Source organism: Rhinopithecus bieti, unplaced genomic scaffold (assembly GCF_001698545.2).
Source record: "Rhinopithecus bieti isolate Rb0 unplaced genomic scaffold, ASM169854v2 scaffold_3447, whole genome shotgun sequence".
NCBI classification, from domain to species: Eukaryota; Metazoa; Chordata; class Mammalia; order Primates; family Cercopithecidae; genus Rhinopithecus; species Rhinopithecus bieti.
The window spans coordinates 120,883-137,017 of NW_016804116.1; the positions used below are offsets into that span (position 1 = coordinate 120,883).

General features: G+C 39.6%; 1 protein-coding gene across 7 annotated transcripts in view; it reads left to right on the forward strand.

Annotated features, from left to right (window-relative positions):
- Window positions 1-16,135, forward strand: part of EVA1A (eva-1 homolog A, regulator of programmed cell death) — a 74,794-nt gene that overhangs the window by 25,241 nt on the left and 33,418 nt on the right. The window contains exon 1 of one of the 7 annotated variants that reach the window (XM_017864190.1): window positions 2,634-2,665. The exons of 3 other annotated variants lie outside the window; for them this stretch is intronic. The gene's annotated coding sequence lies outside the window, so the exon portion shown is untranslated. Of the gene's footprint in view, window positions 1-2,633; window positions 2,666-10,153; window positions 10,243-13,618; window positions 13,699-13,759; window positions 13,880-16,135 lie in introns of those variants that run through there. 3 more of the 7 variants (XM_017864205.1, XM_017864196.1, XM_017864178.1) reach the window with 3 other exon arrangements.

The following is a 16,135-nucleotide window of genomic DNA, read 5'->3' on the forward strand; positions in this document are numbered from 1 at the left end:
GGGGGGGGGTTTTGCTTTGTTTTGTTTTTAAGACAGGGTCTTGCTCTGTTGCCAGGCTGGAGTGCAGTGGCATGCTCTCAGCTCATTGCAACCTCTGCCACCTGGGCTCAAGCCATCCTCCCCGCTCAGCCTCCTGAGTAGCTGGGACTACAGATGTGCATTACCATGCCTGGCTAATTTTTGTATTTTTTGTAGAGATGGGGTTTCGCCATGTTGCCCAGGCTGGTCTCTAACTCCTGGGCTCAAGCAATCTGCCCGCCTTGGCTATAAAAAACCATGTCTCAACTATACACTGTGAGAAACTAACTTCATATATAACAATACTGGCAGTGGCTGGGTGTGGTGCCAGTAATCCTAGCACTGAGAAAATAATCAAAGAAAGGTTTTTTATAATTTCTTATAGTGTATAGTTGGGACATCGTTTTTAAAAACATTTTATTTCAATAGCTTTAGAGGTACAAGTATCTTTTGGTTACATGGATGAATCATACAGTGGTAAAGTCTAGGATTTTAGTGTATCCTTCACCTGAATAGCGTGTGTTGTACCCAATGGTAGGTTTTCATCTCTCACTCCCTCTATCCTTCCCCATCCTGAGTCTCCACTGTCTATTATACCACTGTATGCCTTTGTGTACCCATAGCTTAGTTTCTACTTGTAAGTGAGAACACATGGCATTTGGTTTTCCATTCTTGAGTTATTTCACTTAGGATAATGGCCTCCAGTTCTATCCAAGTTGCTGCAAAAGACATTATTTTATTCTTTGTATGGCATTCAACTGATGAATGAATTACATGCACACCACACTTTATTTATTCATTGGTTGGTGGTACTTAGGTTGATTCCATATCTTGCAATTGTGAATTGTGCTGCAGTAAACATATGTGTGCAAGTGTCTTTTTATATAATGATCTCTTTTCCTCTGGGTAGATACCCAGTAGTGGGATTGCTTCATCAAATGGTAGATCTACTTTTAGTTATTTGAGAAAACTCCATATGGTTTTCCATAGAGGTTGTTCTAATTTACCCTCCCATCAGCAGTGTATAAACAAGTGTCCTTTTTTTTTTTTTTGCCATATCTATGCCATCTATTGCTTCTTGACTTTTTAATAATGGCCATTCTAGTGAGGATAAGTGACATCTCATTGTGAGTTTAATTTGCATTTCTCTGATGATAAGTGATGTTGAGCATTTTTTCATATATTTGTTGGCCATTTGTATACCCTCTTTTGAGAAATTTCTATTTATATCATTTGCCCACTTTTTAATGGGATTTTTTTTCTTGCTGATTTGTTTGACTTGGAGATTCTGGACTGATCTTTGACAAGGCACACAAAAACATAAACTAGGGAAAGGATACCCTATTCAGTGGATGGTGCTGGGAAAATTGGATAGTCACATGTAAAAGAATTAAACTGGATCCCTATCTCTCACCATATACAAAAATTAAGTCAAGATGGATTAAAGACTTAAATATAATATCTGAAACCATAAGAATGATAGAAGAAAACCTAGGAAAACTTTTTTAGACATTGACTGAGGCAAAGAATCTGTGACTAAGACCCCAAAAGCAGATGCAACAGAAGCAAAAGAAATAAATGGGACCCAATTAAACTAAAAAGCTTCCGCAGAGCAAAAGAAGTGTTAACAGAGTAACAATCAACTTACAGAATGAGAGAAAATATTTGCAAACTATGCATCCGACAGAGGGTCATTTTTAAAATCCACTTTGCCAATAGCTATCTTTAATTGGTGTGTTCAGATTATTTACACTTAATGTCAGTATTGAGATGTTAGGGGTGACGTCTGCCATTTTGTCTTTTGTCTTCTGTTTTTTGTTTGTTTGTTTCTCTGTTTTCTTTTTTTTAGTTACTTGAACATTGTTTTAGAATCCCATTTTGATTTGTTTGTAGTGTTTTTAAATGTATTTCTTCATACAGTTTTTCTAGTGGTTGTTATATATATATATGGCTATTTACCGTCTGCTGGTGCCATTTCACCAGTTTGAGTGAAACATAAAAACCTTATCCTGCTTTGCTTCCCTTTGCCCTACTCCAAAGTGTGCCTTAAATATTTCCTTTACATACATTACTTTTTCATTTTAACTTAATTTTATTTTATTTTTCAGACAAGGTCTCTCTCTGCTGCCCAAACTGGAGTGCAGTGGCACAATCATAGCTCACTGCAGGCTCGAATTCCTGGGCTTAAGCAATCTTACTGCCTCAGAGTAGCTGAGACTGTAGGCATTTGCCACCATGCCCTGCTAAGTGTTTTTTTAAATTATTGGGAGGCCGAGGCGGGCGGATCACGAGATCAGGAGATGGAGACCATCGTGGCTAACACGGTGAAACCCTGTCTCTGCTAAAAATACAAAAAAATTAGCCAGGCGTGGTGGCGAGCGCCTATAGTCCCAGCTACTCGGGAGGCTGAGGCAGGAGAATGGCGTGAACCCGGGAGGCGGAGCTTGCAGTGAGCCGAGATCGCCCCACTGCACTCAAGCCTGGGCGACAGAGTGAGACTCCCGTCTCAAAAATAAATAAAATAAAATAAAATAATAATTATTTTTTTTTAGAGATTGGGGTCTCACAATGTTGCCCAGGCTGGTCGAAATTCCTGGTATCAAGTGACCCTCCTGCCTCTGCCTCCCGAATCGCTGGGATTACAGGTGTAAGTAACTGTGCCTGGTCTTCTTTACATACATTCAGAACTGCATCAGAAAGTGTTAACATTTTTGCTTCAACTGTTAAATGCAATTTAGAAAACTCATGAGGAAAAAGAAAGCCTACCGTATTTACATATATTTGTGCTTTCTTCTTGATATTTCATGATATCTTTTAAAAATTCTTTCTGTTTAGAGGACTTTAGTAATTCTTTTTGGGTAGGTCTGCTGGTGACAAATTCTCTTAGTTTTCCTTCATTGGAGAATGTCTGGTTTCCCCTACATCTTGAAGGGGAGTTTTGCTGGGTATTGATTCTGGATTCACAGTTCATTTCTTTCAGCCCCTGAAATATATATTGTGCTACTTACTGCCTTTTGACTTACATGGTTTCCAATGAGAAACCCTCTGTGTTCTGAATTGTTTTTTCCCTGTAGCTAAGACGTCATTTTTCTCAGGCAGCTTTCAATTTTTTTTGTCTTTGGTTTTCTTTCTTTCTTCTTCTTCTTCTTCTTCTTCTTTTTTTTTTTTTTTTTTTTTTTAACAGGGCCTCACTCTGTGTCACTCAGGCTGTAGTGCAGTGGGGCAATCTCGGTTTACTGCAGTCTCGACCTCCTAGGCTCAAGTGATCCTCCCACCTCAGCCTCCTGAGTAGCTGGGACGCACAGGTGTATGCCACCATACCCAGCTAATTTTTGTATTTTTAATAAAGATGTGGTTTTGCCATATTACGTAGACTGGTCTGAAACACCTGAGCTCAAGTAACCTGCCCACCCTGGCTTCCTAAAGTGCTGGGATCACAGGCTTGAGCCACCACACCCAACCTCTTTAGTCTTTAGTTTTCGAAAGTTAAATTACAGTGTATCTTCACATGGATTTCTTTGGATTTATTCCACTTGAGATTTGCTCAGCTTCTTGAATCCATAAGTTTATGTTTCTTGACAAATTTGGATTTTTAAAAGTCATTATTTCTTTGATTACTTTCTCAATTCCTCTTCATCCTTCTTGCATTCTGGAGCTCCAATGACACAAATGTTAGACCTTTTGTAATAATCTCACAGGTCCCTAAGACTCTGTTCATTTTTTTTTCCAGTCTGTTTTCTCTCTGTAGTTCAACTAAGTAATTTCTATTATTCTGTCTTTCAGATCACTCATTGTTTCCTCTGCCTCCTCCATTTACCATCGAGCCCATTTATTTATTTTGAGCTTTTTATTTTGGTTATTGTATTTTTTTAGTGTGTGGAATGTACTTAATAAATGTTGGCTTTTATTATTGTTGTTAACAAAAATAAACATGACCTTTTCTTTTAATTACCAGACCTACAATACCAAGTTTTACTCACATAAACACTGGCTGTGTTACAAGTATCTCCTTATTCAGTTCCTTTATTTCTTTAGTTCTTTTCATATGGCAGGTGTCCTATCCTTTCTTTATTTAAACATTTTTTTTATTTCAATAGTTTTTGGGAACAGGTGCTGTTTAATTACACAGATAAGCCCTTTTTTTTTTTTTTTTTTTTTTTTTGAGACGGAGTCTTGCTCTGTCGGCCAGACAGGAGTGCAGCTGCCTGATCTTGGCTCACTGCAAGTTCACGCCATTCTCCTGCCTCAGCCTCCCGAGTAGCTGGGACTACAGGTGCCAGCCACCACGCCCGGCTAATTTTTTTGTATTTTTAGTAGAGACGGGGTTTCACCGTGTTAGCCAGGATGGTCGCGATCTTGTGACCTCCTGATCTGCCCACCTCGGCCTCCCAAAGTGCTGGGATTACAGGCGTGAGCTACCATGTGCGTCCATTACATGGATTTTTTTAATGGTGATTTCTGAGATTTTGGTGAAAGTATCACCCAAGCAGTGTACACTGTACCCAGTGTATAGTCTTCTACCCCTTACCCTCCTCCCAGCCTTCCCCGAAGTCCCCAAACTGCACTGTATTATTCTTATGCCTTTGCATCCTCATAAGCTTAGCTCCCACTTAAAAGTGAGAACATACAATGTGTGGTTTTCTATTCCTGAGTTACTTCACTTAGAATAATGGTCTCCAGCTCGATCCAGGTTGCTAAGAATGTCATCATTTCTTTATGGCTGAATAGTATTCCATCATATATGGAATGCTATTTATGTATTTTTATATATATAGTTTATATATATATATATATATATAACTACATATTCTTTATCCACTCGTTGATTGATGAGCATTTGGGCTGGTTCCATATTTTTGCAGTTATGAATTGTGCTGCTACAAACATTCATGTGCAAGTGTCTTTTCCATATAATGACTTATTTTCCACTGGGTGGATACTCAGTAGTGAGATTGCTGGATCAAATGGCAGATCTGCTTTTCATTCTTTAAGGAATCTCTGTACTGTCGTATAGTGGTTGTACGGGTTTACATTCCCACCAGTAGTGTATAAATATTCTCTTTTCACCACATCCATGCCGACATCTATTAGTTTTTGATTTTTAAATTATGGCTATTCTTGCAGGAGTAAGGTGAATATTCCTTGTTTAGGTATATTCCTAAGTACTTTATTTTTGTTTTTGCAGCTATTGTAAAGTTGGTTGAGTTCTTGATTTGATTATCAGCTTAGTCATTGTTGTTGTATAGCAGTGTTATTGATTTGTATACATTGATTTTGTATCCTGAAACCTTACTGAATTCATTTATCAGTTCTAGGATCTTTTTGGATGAGTCCTGAGGGTTTTCCAGGTATATGATAATATCATCATCAAACAGTGACCATTTGACTTCCTCTTTACCAATTTGAATGACCTTTATTTCTTTCTCTTGTCTGATTGCTCTGACTAGGACTTCCAGTACTATGCTTAATTGAAGTGGTAAAAGTGGGCATTTTTGTCTTGTTTCAGTTCTCGGGGGAATGCTTTCAACTTTTCCCCATTCAGTATAATATTGGCTGTGGATTTGTCATAGATGGCTTTTATTACCTTAAGGTATGTCCCTACCATGCTGATTTTCCTCAGGGTTTTAATCATAAAGGGATGCTAGATTTTGTCAGATGTCAGATTTTTTTTCTGTGTCTATTGAGATGATCATACAATTTCTGTTTTTAATTCTGTTTATGTGGTGCTTCACATTTATTGACCTGTGTATGTGAAACTATCCCTGCATCCCTGGTATAAAACTCACTTGATCATGGTGTATTATTATTATTATTTTTGCTATGCTGTTGGATTCAGTTAGCTAGTATTTTGTTGAGGGTTTTTGCATCTGTGTTCTTCAGGCATATTGGTCTGTAGTTTTCTATTTTGTTATGCCTTTTCCTGGTTTTGGTATTAGGCTGATAGTGGCTTCATAGAATGATTTCAGAAGGATTCTCTTTCTCTATCTTTTGGAATAGTTTTAGCAATATTAGTACCAATTCTTCTTTGAAAGCCTGGTAGAATTCATCTGCGAATCCATCTGGTCCTGGATTTTTTTATTTTTTATTTATTTATTTTTTTATTATTTTTTTTTTACTGGCAACTTTTTTGTTACTGTTTCAATCTTGCTACTTGTTACTGATCTATTCAGAGTTTCTATTTCTTCCTGGTTTAATCCAGGAGGGCTGTATATTTCCAGGAATTTACCCATCCCCTCTAGATTTTCTAGTCTGTGCGCATAAAAGTATTCATTGTAGCCTTGAATGATCCTTTGTATTTCTGTTGTATCAGTTGTAACATCTTCTGTTTCTTTTCCAATTGAGTTTATATGGATCGTCTCTCTTTTCTTGGTTAATCTCATGAATGGTCTAACAATTTTGTTTATCTTTTCAAATAACCAGCTTTTTGTTTCATTTATATTTTGTGTTGTTTTTGTTTATTTCAATTTCATTTAGTTCTATTGCGATCCTTGTTATTTCTTTTTATCTCCTATGTTTTGGGTTTGGTTTGTTCTTGTTTCTCTAGTTCCTTGAGGTGTGACCTTAGATTGTCTATTCGAGCTCTTTCAGATTTTTTGATGTAGGCATTTAATGCTGTGAAATTTCCTCTTAACACGACTTTTGCTGTATCCCAGAGGTTGTGATAGATTGTTTCGTTATTATTCAGTTCAGACAATTTTTAAATTTCCATCTTTATTTCATTGTTGACCCAAAGATCATTCAGGAGCTGATTACTTAATTTCCACATACTTGCAGGGTTTTGAGGGTTCCTTTTGGAGTTGATTCCCAGTTTTATTCCACTGTGGTCTGAGAGAGTAGTCAATATAATTTTGATTTTCTTAAATTAATTGAGACTTGTTTTGTGGTCTAGTCTATCTTGGAGAATGTTCTGTGTGCTGATGAATAGAATGTATATTCTGCTGTTGTTGGGCAGAATGTTCTGTAAATATCTGTTAAGTTCATTTGTTCTAGGGTATAGTTTAAGCCCATTGTTTCTTCGTTGATATTCTGTCTTGATGACCTGTCTAGTGCTGTCAGTGGGGTATTGAAGTTCTCCACTATTAGTGTGTTGCTGTCTATCTCATTTCTTAGGTCAAGTGGTAATTGTTTTATAAATTTGGGATCTCCAGTGTTAGGTGCATATATATTTAAGGTTAGGGCTAGGGTTAGGGTTTGCTGAGCTACCGGGCTCCAGGCTGGTACTGGGAAGTGTCTGCAAAGAGTTCTGTGATGCGATCTATCTTCGGGTCTGTCAGCCATGGATACCAGCACCTGTTCTGGTGGAGGTAGCAGGAGAGTGAGGTGGATTCTGTGAGAGTCCTTGGTTATTGTTTTGTTTAGTGCATTGGTTTTCTTAAATACTGGTTATGCTTATAACGAAGTTGTCACATAGACAGATTCAAGACCTCTGGTTAGCCAGGATATTACGGATAGTGAAATTAGTTGTTGTTTTCTCCTTTCTTGGAGCAGGGTGGTTCCGTAATGAGTTGCTGTAATGGCTTGAGTTGGTTGTCCTCCAGCCAGGAGGTGACGCTTTAAAGAGAGCATCAGCTGTGGTAATATTGGGGGATGCAAGCTTGCCCTAAGGTCAGTGGGATAACTATTCAGGTTTCTCAGGCACTGATGGGTGTAGGGGGGCTATGGAGCTCCTGCAAGTTTATGTCTTTTGTCTTCAGCTACCAATGTGGGTAGAAAAAGACCATCACGTGGGAGTAGGGCTAGGTGTGTCTGAGCTCAGACTCTTCTTGGGTGGTGCCTGCAGAGACCACTTGTGGGGACGGGGCAGTGGTTCTCAGGCCAATGGAGTTATGTTCCAAGGAGGATTATGGCTGCTTCCGCTGATTCATACAGATTGCCAGGGAAGTGGGGGAAAGCTCGCAGTGACAGACCTCACCCAGCTCCCACACAGCCACCAAGGCCAGTCTTAGTCCTGCCAACAACCAACAGAGCTGAATTTGTTTACAGGCCTCTGGTGCACAGGGCTGAGATCTTGCCCCAGGCTACAAGCCTCCCTGCTGAGAAAGCAAGCAAGGCTTTCAGGCCTCACCCCTCCCTGACTGCAGCAGCTTCTGTGCTCATATCTGCACTTCCTGTTCGCCCTCACCCCTCAGATTCTGCCTAGGAAAATTCATACTTGATCAAAATTATTACAGAGTTCAGCCAGAAGTCTCCTTCTCCCTGTGGCCCTTCCCCAGTTCCACTGGCTGCCCTCTCACAGGAACCCTGTGAGATAAAGTCAGAAATGGCTTCGCTGGGCTTCCCTGGGGACCAGGAGTGCCTACGGGGCACTTCCCATGGCTTCTTCTTCTTTTGTATTTTGCTCAGCTATCTAAATTCATTTCAGCTCTAGGTAAAGTTAAATCCTTCTTCCATGATCTAGATTTCCCGGTTCCCCAGTGAGGCTGTATGTTCAGAGGCAGACTTTCCTTACACTTTGGGCACTGACTGTTTTTTTGGCTGTTTCATGGAGTGTGCAGTGGCAAGCCACTCCTTTCAAAGGGTCTGTGAATTCTTTCAGTTTCCCTGGTATGTTCCTGTGGTGGTTCTTGGAGCAAAAGTTCACAATGTGAGTCTCCAAATGCTGCTCATTATTGTATTTTTTTAATTATAAAATTCTGTTTCTTTATATTTTCTCTTTATTTGCAGAGACTTTTTATTTCTTTGCTGAGGCTTTTAATTTCTTTATTTGTTTTAAGCATGTGCATAATTGCTTGTTGAAGTATTTTTAAAATCATGGTGTTTAAAAATCTTTACCAGATAATTCTATTATCCTTATCATCTTAGTGTTCACATCAGTTGATTGGCTCCTCATTACTGCTGGATGGGGATGGGAGTTCTGGATCCCTTGTGGTCTCCATTGATGTGGGGCTTATAACCACTGGTAGTGATGAGAGTCCTCTGATACCCCAGTGGAGAAGGGGAGGAGTATCTAGTTATTTCTAGGAGGGGGCGGATGTCCAGGCTTCCCATGTAGTCCTTACTGATATTGCCGGGGAAGGTAGCTCACTAGCTATCTCAGATGAAAGTCTCATCTCTCCCCTTGGGCTTTCTCTGACATCACGCTGGCAAGGGTGTTGGAGTTTCTTGCTATAGTGTCTTAAGGGTGAAAGTCTAGGCTATCTACTCAGGCTTTGCTGGTATGGGTGTGGGTGTGGATGAGGCCATGGGTTTTTTGTTTTTTAAAATGATGTTTGGCCGAAGTAGAGTGGCTATTGTCCAAGAGTTTTCTGTCGTGCTAGAACACTCCTTTCCTGGTCCTCTGGCTAGAGAGAGCAGGCATTTGTTGGGAGTCTGTTTTTGTGCACCAGTTGTGTTGGGTTTCTGGGTTGCTGGCTTCTTCAGCTACTTTATCTCCTTGGTTTTTGGTGTGCATCATCCTTTACCTGGACTACTGAGTTAGACCCCCAATAAGTCTTTCAGACCATCTCTGGCTTCTCCAACACATCCTCCACACTTCTGCCAGTGTTTTCTTCCTACAAAGCAGAACTGACCATGTCATTCTCCTGTTAATATTGTTTACTGTCCATAAAATAAAGCTCAACCTCTGCAAGGCACTGCAGATCCACCAAAATGCAATTCCAACTTTGCCTTTGCAGCTTTGACTTCTGTTCAGTTTCTCTGCCTATCCCTTTGCTCCCATGCTAAAGATGTGCCATGTACTTTAGCTCCTGCTCTTCCCTCTGTCTCCAGTGCTTTTCTTTACTCTAGAAAGTTAAGAGCACTGGAGTTGGACTGTTTAAATTTGAACTTCATCATTTTCTAGCTAGGTGATCTTGGGCAACTTTACCTCTCCATAGCTCAGTTTTCCCATCTGAAAAACGAGGATAATAGCATCTACCTCATGGGACTGTTATGAAACTTAAATTAAATAGCACTTTGCAAATTGTCGGGTTGAAGAGAAAGGTCTCAATAAATGTGGGCTATTAGTATAATTCATTATTAAATCAATACTCAGTAGTTAAATTAATATGCAGTAGCTCAACATTCAATTTGAATGTTACCTCTCTGTGAAGTCTTTATGGGTCCTCTGCATTGCTACCTTATTATTGAAATTAATTATTCTTTTCCCAACTGTCCACTTAATTTACATTGCATTTATACTTGATTCTGTTTGCAGTGTAGGTAGGTAGATTGCTGACCACATTTGCTCATTTCTGGACTTAATCATTCAAAGGAAGCCCTACGAGTCAATCACTGGGCATGGAGGTGAGTAAGATGTGGATCTTCAGAGAATTCTCAGTTCCTTAATAGGTGCACATTGCTTTCTAAATAAATGGTTCTAGTGGGCTTAATAAATATTTATTGATTTAAGACAAGCAAGCTCTGCCTCGGGATAGGAAGGTAGGCAGCCTCCAGGCTAAACAGCATCACAGTGTGTTAAAGTTAGAAACTTTTTGTGAACCACCCTTGGTACTGACCTCTGCATAGTGCTAAGTGAAGGCCTCGGGCTCTGTGTGAGAGCCCTGCTGTAACAGCATTGGTATTCCTGTGGTCTGTGGCCACCACCAAGTGAGTCTTGTCTAGGACCATATCATTTCTTAACCCTGGTTCCCTTAGGTTCAAAAAAGACAAAGATTTTTCTTGAGGTCTCAGGAGTTATATCAGTGTCATTGAGGACATTGTTCATTCTGCTTTAAGGCCCATGTCTGACAATCTTAGCCCCACACACCTTGACTCCCATCACTGAGACAGAAATTTGTTTTAAAGCACTTATGTGCCAGGAATTGTGTCAGCTACCACAAATGCAGAAGGATGGGACACAAGAGCCCCCTTGACATCCAGGAGCTCATACTCTCCATGCTGGAGCAATCATTAGAAGCACAGACTTGATTGTTTCACTGTGGCCACCTTACCAACAATGCTTTGGTAGATAGGCTGGATATGAAGCCAGATATTTTAGGCCAAGGATGGACTGATGGAAGAAATGGAAAGAGGAAATATAACTTCCTATGAAGATGTATGTCTATGAAGGGAAGTAGAATGGGTGATAAGAAACTACAGCAGAGGCTGAGCAAAGGGAAGATTGTTTAAAGGTGGGGGACATTACTTAAGTTTATAGTAGATAAAAAGAGATAAGGGCAGTAGATCAAAAGATAGATTGAGAGAGTGATTGGGAAAGAATGAGCAAATATTTGAGAAAAAACAATAGATATTCATATACACATACATATATACATACATGCATACATACATATATGCTGTATATTTATATATGCACGTATATAAGTATAGAATGTATCTATGTATGTGTGTTTGTATATATGTATTTATATATGGGGCAAGAAGGTGAAGAGAAAGTGAAAGACTAACATTTTGAGAAAGAGATTACAAATATATGTAATCACTCTATATACATATTATCTGTTTATCTACCTGTCTATCTATCAATCCATCTATCTGTCTACCCATTTATATAGAGAGATGGAGATCAGCCAGAAAAGGGAAAGTCAAAGAAGAATCATTCATTAATGGAACCATGTCCTGTAGGAAGAAGGAGGAAATAATTTGAAAGCACAGGTGAAAACTCCTTAGAGACAGAAGGAAGGAAGGTCAGAATGAGATGGAAGGGAGGAAAGTTACAGTTCATGTAGGGTGCCCTCTATTTCTCTGGAAAGCTGAGAAGATTGAATGAGAAGATTAAAGAATGAGAAAGTGAGAAAGTAAGATGTCAGGGACATACATTCTGGCTTTCCTCGCAGCACTGGGGGCCTCAATTGATTTTGTAAATTCAGCATTTGCAATGCTGCAAATATGAATGATTATACTTTTTCAGAAGCACTAGCCTGTAGGGAGGAGAGAAGGCACATGAGGGTTGGAGTGCTTTGGAAGTTAGGCCTGAGGTTGAGGGCAGCAGAAGTGTTCTGGTGAGAGCGGCATGTAGTGTAGTTGTAGTAGCCAGGCTGTGCAGAGAAAAGATGAATCTAGGATGAGAGTGATAAACTGAGTGAGCAGGGAGGGAATGACAAGATAGAAGCCTCAGAGAGCTTGGGAAGCACGTTTACTTTGATTCAGGTATGGAGAGTGCATAGCAGTATTCTCACACTGCTAATAAAGATATACCCGTGACTGGGTAATTTATAAAGGAAAGAGGTTTAATTGACTCACAGTTTTGTGTGGCTGGGGAGGCCTTAGGAAACTTACAATCATGGAGAAGTACTGAGCAAAAGGGGGAAACGCCCCTTATAAAACCAACAGATCTAGTGAGAACTCACTCACTGCTAGGAGAACTTGCCCCATGATTCAATTACCCCCCTCACTGGGTCCCTCCTACAACACTTGGGGATTGTGGGAACTATATTTCAAGATGAGATTTCAGTGAGGACACAGCCAAACCATATCAGAGAGGTAAGATAGAGGTTCTGATTGGAGAGTGAGATTTCTCAGTGTGAGCCATTTATCCAGCAAACAGTCCCTGAGCACTAGCTCTGTGAACTTATTGTTGGAAACTCTGAGAACAAAGATAAGAATTAAGGCATGGTCCCTGCCCTTAAGGAGTTCACAGCCCAGTATTCAGAGGTAAAACCTTTCCAGATGATGACAAGGTCCAGGATATGTCTCTGGAAATGATTCTTTGTGATGGTTGGGAGGGGAAGATTGATGGGGCAATGGAAACCAAATGGCTGGCAGGCTGGCATGTTAGATGTATCATCCCCAGGTGCTTATCTGCCCTACAAAGAAAATCGGGGTTTCTGTCAGCTCAGTTATTTCTCTGGGGCCATGTGTATCCTCTCCGCAGCTGGTGATGTGAGGACTGTTTTTCCATTTGAGCTTTTGCTCTTCAGACAACATGTGACTGTCCTAGGGTCAGTGCCTGATGGTTTTCACAAGTGTAGAGTGGAAGGTCAATGGGCTTCAGAGACCTACTTCTGCACTTTGGTACATGAGCCTGTAAACAGTTACCGATCCCATGCTTCCAGTTTTCTTTTCTGTCTCGCCCTTATTTTTTTGACCTGTAAAATTAACATAGGATGGTGCCACCATTCCTTTTTGGGGAAGAAGCAGCTGAGATGTGTCTCTATAAAGTCATCAATAAGCAGAAGTCGGGAGCTGCAGTAGTTGGCAGGGTGCGATGATAATGAATGAATGAGTGTGCACACGTGAAGTGGGGACAGCTCAGTGCTCAGAGCTCCATGACTGATTTCATTCTTCCTGAAAGCTTCTAAGGGAAGCTGGACACAGAGGGGAGATTTCCTACCTAGGCTGAGTAGAGGCCTTGACACTTCAGCATGGAAGGCACACGGTATAGGAATCTACATATCAGCATTTCCAGGATTCTAGTGCCTACAGAGCTGTGTGAGACTTTATTTCATGGCCCGTCTGGGCATTGCTAGAAGGGAACAGAATTCCCTCCCTTCCTGTTCCAGAGAGGCTAGCCTGCAAACTTCACTGATGAGAGGCCAGATTGGCACATCCCACACTAGCTGTTTTGTGGATTTTGGCTGACGGGAGTGGAAAGGAAGCATGTTTCTTTGATCTTTTACCTCTTGCATCCTTTCTGCTGTGACCTTGGGAGATTGGTTTATCTGGCTGTCTAGTTCAAATTCCAGATTAACCTCTGTCAGTGGGCTTTCTCCTCTTTGGGGATGCTATTCATCCTTCCAAGGATCCAGACACTAGCCACCAAAGCTTCTCTGCTGGGTTCACACGCACACCAGGTCTAAGGTATGATGTGATCTCCTGGGTATGGGATGGTTTTTGTGCTGCTGCTTTTTTCTTTCAGAGTCTGAGAAGCCAACTGGGGCCAAGCAAGTTTTAGAACCTCTACTGGCTGATGCCAACATTGTCAGAGATGAACTGTTCTTACCAGAAACTTCTCTGCTCCTGACAGCACACCTCTCCCCAGGTAGCTAAAGGGATAATGAGATTATCACCCCCTGAACACTATGTAATGACACAGTCACCTGTATGGGGGTGACATACCAGGGGACACTCAGTTCCAATCGCAATATCATAGGCACAATATTAGAAGAATATCTAGACACTCTTATAGCCAAAGAAAGGCATTTGGAAGATTCATGGGGGTCTTTCCTTTGCTTAAATCATGAATTTTTATTAAATTTTACACAAATGCATTTTCCATCTATTCATACGATCTTTTCCTATTAATCTATAAATATGAGAGATTACACTTATTTACAATCCGATTTTTAAAAATAAGTGCAGTAACATCTCTTACTTAAAATTAAGCCACATTCATATTGTGATATGAATTAGAATTTTATTGACTTCAAATTGAATACCACTAAAAGGTAATTCTGCCATCATTTTTATTAACTTAAAACCAAAATTTGATTGCAAGATTCTTTAAATAAAGTAACCTTCAAAATTCACTGTTTTACCTCACCAACACAATTTTTAAATTGTGGTAAAATACATATAACAAAATTCATTATCTTAAATTACTGTTAAGGGTATAGTTCAGTGGCATTAAGTATGTTTACATTACTGTGCAACCATCACTGTCATCCTTCCCCAGAGCTCTTTTCATCTTGCAAAACAGAAACTTTGTACCCTGTATCCTGTTCAATAATTATCTTTTCCCTGCCTCTGCTCCTGACAACCGCTACTCTACTTTCTGTCTCTGTGAATATGACCACTGCTGGTGCTTCATACATGTGGAATCATATAATATCTGTCCTTTTTGACTCGCTTATTTCACTTAGCCTAATGTCCTCAAGTTTCATCCATGTTTATGCCTTCCTTTTTAAGGCTGTGAGTAATATTGCATTGTATGTGTGGACAGCATTTTATTTATTCATCCATCTGTGGATGGACATTTGGGTTACTTCCACCTTTTGGCTGTTGTGAATAATGCAGCTCTGAACATTGGTGTATGAATTCTGTTCAAGTCTCTGCTTTAAAATCCTTTGAGTATATACCCAGAGGTGGAATTGCTGGGTCATAGGATAATTCTATTTAAACATTTTTTAAGGAATAGTCGTCCTATTTTCCATAGTGGCTGCACAATTTTACCTTCCCATCAACAGTGTACAAGTTCCAATACTTATTTTCTGATTTTTGATAGTAGTCATCCTAATGGGTATGAGATGATATTTCACTGTGGTTTTGATTTTGATTTCATTAATACTTGGTTAGGTGGAGCATCTTTTCGTGTGCCTGTTGACTACTTGTGTATCTTTGGAGAAATATTGCTTCAAGTCTGTTGCCCATTTTTAAATTAAGCTCTTTGTTTTTAGTTGTTGAGTTGTAGGAGTCCTGATATTAGGAATTAGGATAGGTAGCAGTCTAGATATTAACCCTTTATCAGATATATTATTTGCAAATATTTTCTCCCATTGTGTGGGTTGCCTTTTCACTCTGTTGTACCCTGTGATGCACAGAAGTTTTTAATTTTAATAGAGTCCATTTCTTTTTTTTGCTTTTGTTGCCTGTGCTTTTGGTGTCACATCCAAGAAATCATTGTCAACCCCAATGTCATGAATCTTTATCCCTATGTTTTCTTCTAACAGTCTTCTAAAATTTTCTTCTAAAATTTTTAGCTGTTACATTTAGGTCTTTGATACATTTTGAGTTAATTTTTTATATAGTATAAGGTAAGGGTCCAACTTCATCCTTTTGCACGTGGACATCCAGTTTTTCCAACACTGTTTGCTGAAAAGGCAGTCTTTTCCCATTGAATGGTCTTGGCATGCTTGCAAAAATAATCTGAACGTATATGTAAGGGTTTATTTTTGGATGTTCTATTCTATTCCATTATACTACATGTCTGTTTTTATATGCTAGGCCTATGCTGTTTTGATTACTATAGATTTATAATAGATTTTGAAATCAGGAAGGGTGAGATGTCTAACTTTGTTAATTTTCAAGATTGTTTTGACTATTTGGGGTCCCCTGAGATTCCATATGAATTTCACTATGGATTTTTTTATTTCTGCAGAAAACGTCATTGAGATTTTGGGACTGCCATAAAACTTCTGAATTATTTCTTATAGGAAACATTTGCCAGACAGATGAAGAGAAGGGGGGCATTTAGGCAAAAGGAAGACTGTGACCAAAAGCATGAAGAGAGGAAAGGGCTTGCTCTACTTGGGGAAACTAAAAGTAATCTAGTATTGTTGAAGCTCTAAGCATTCTTATT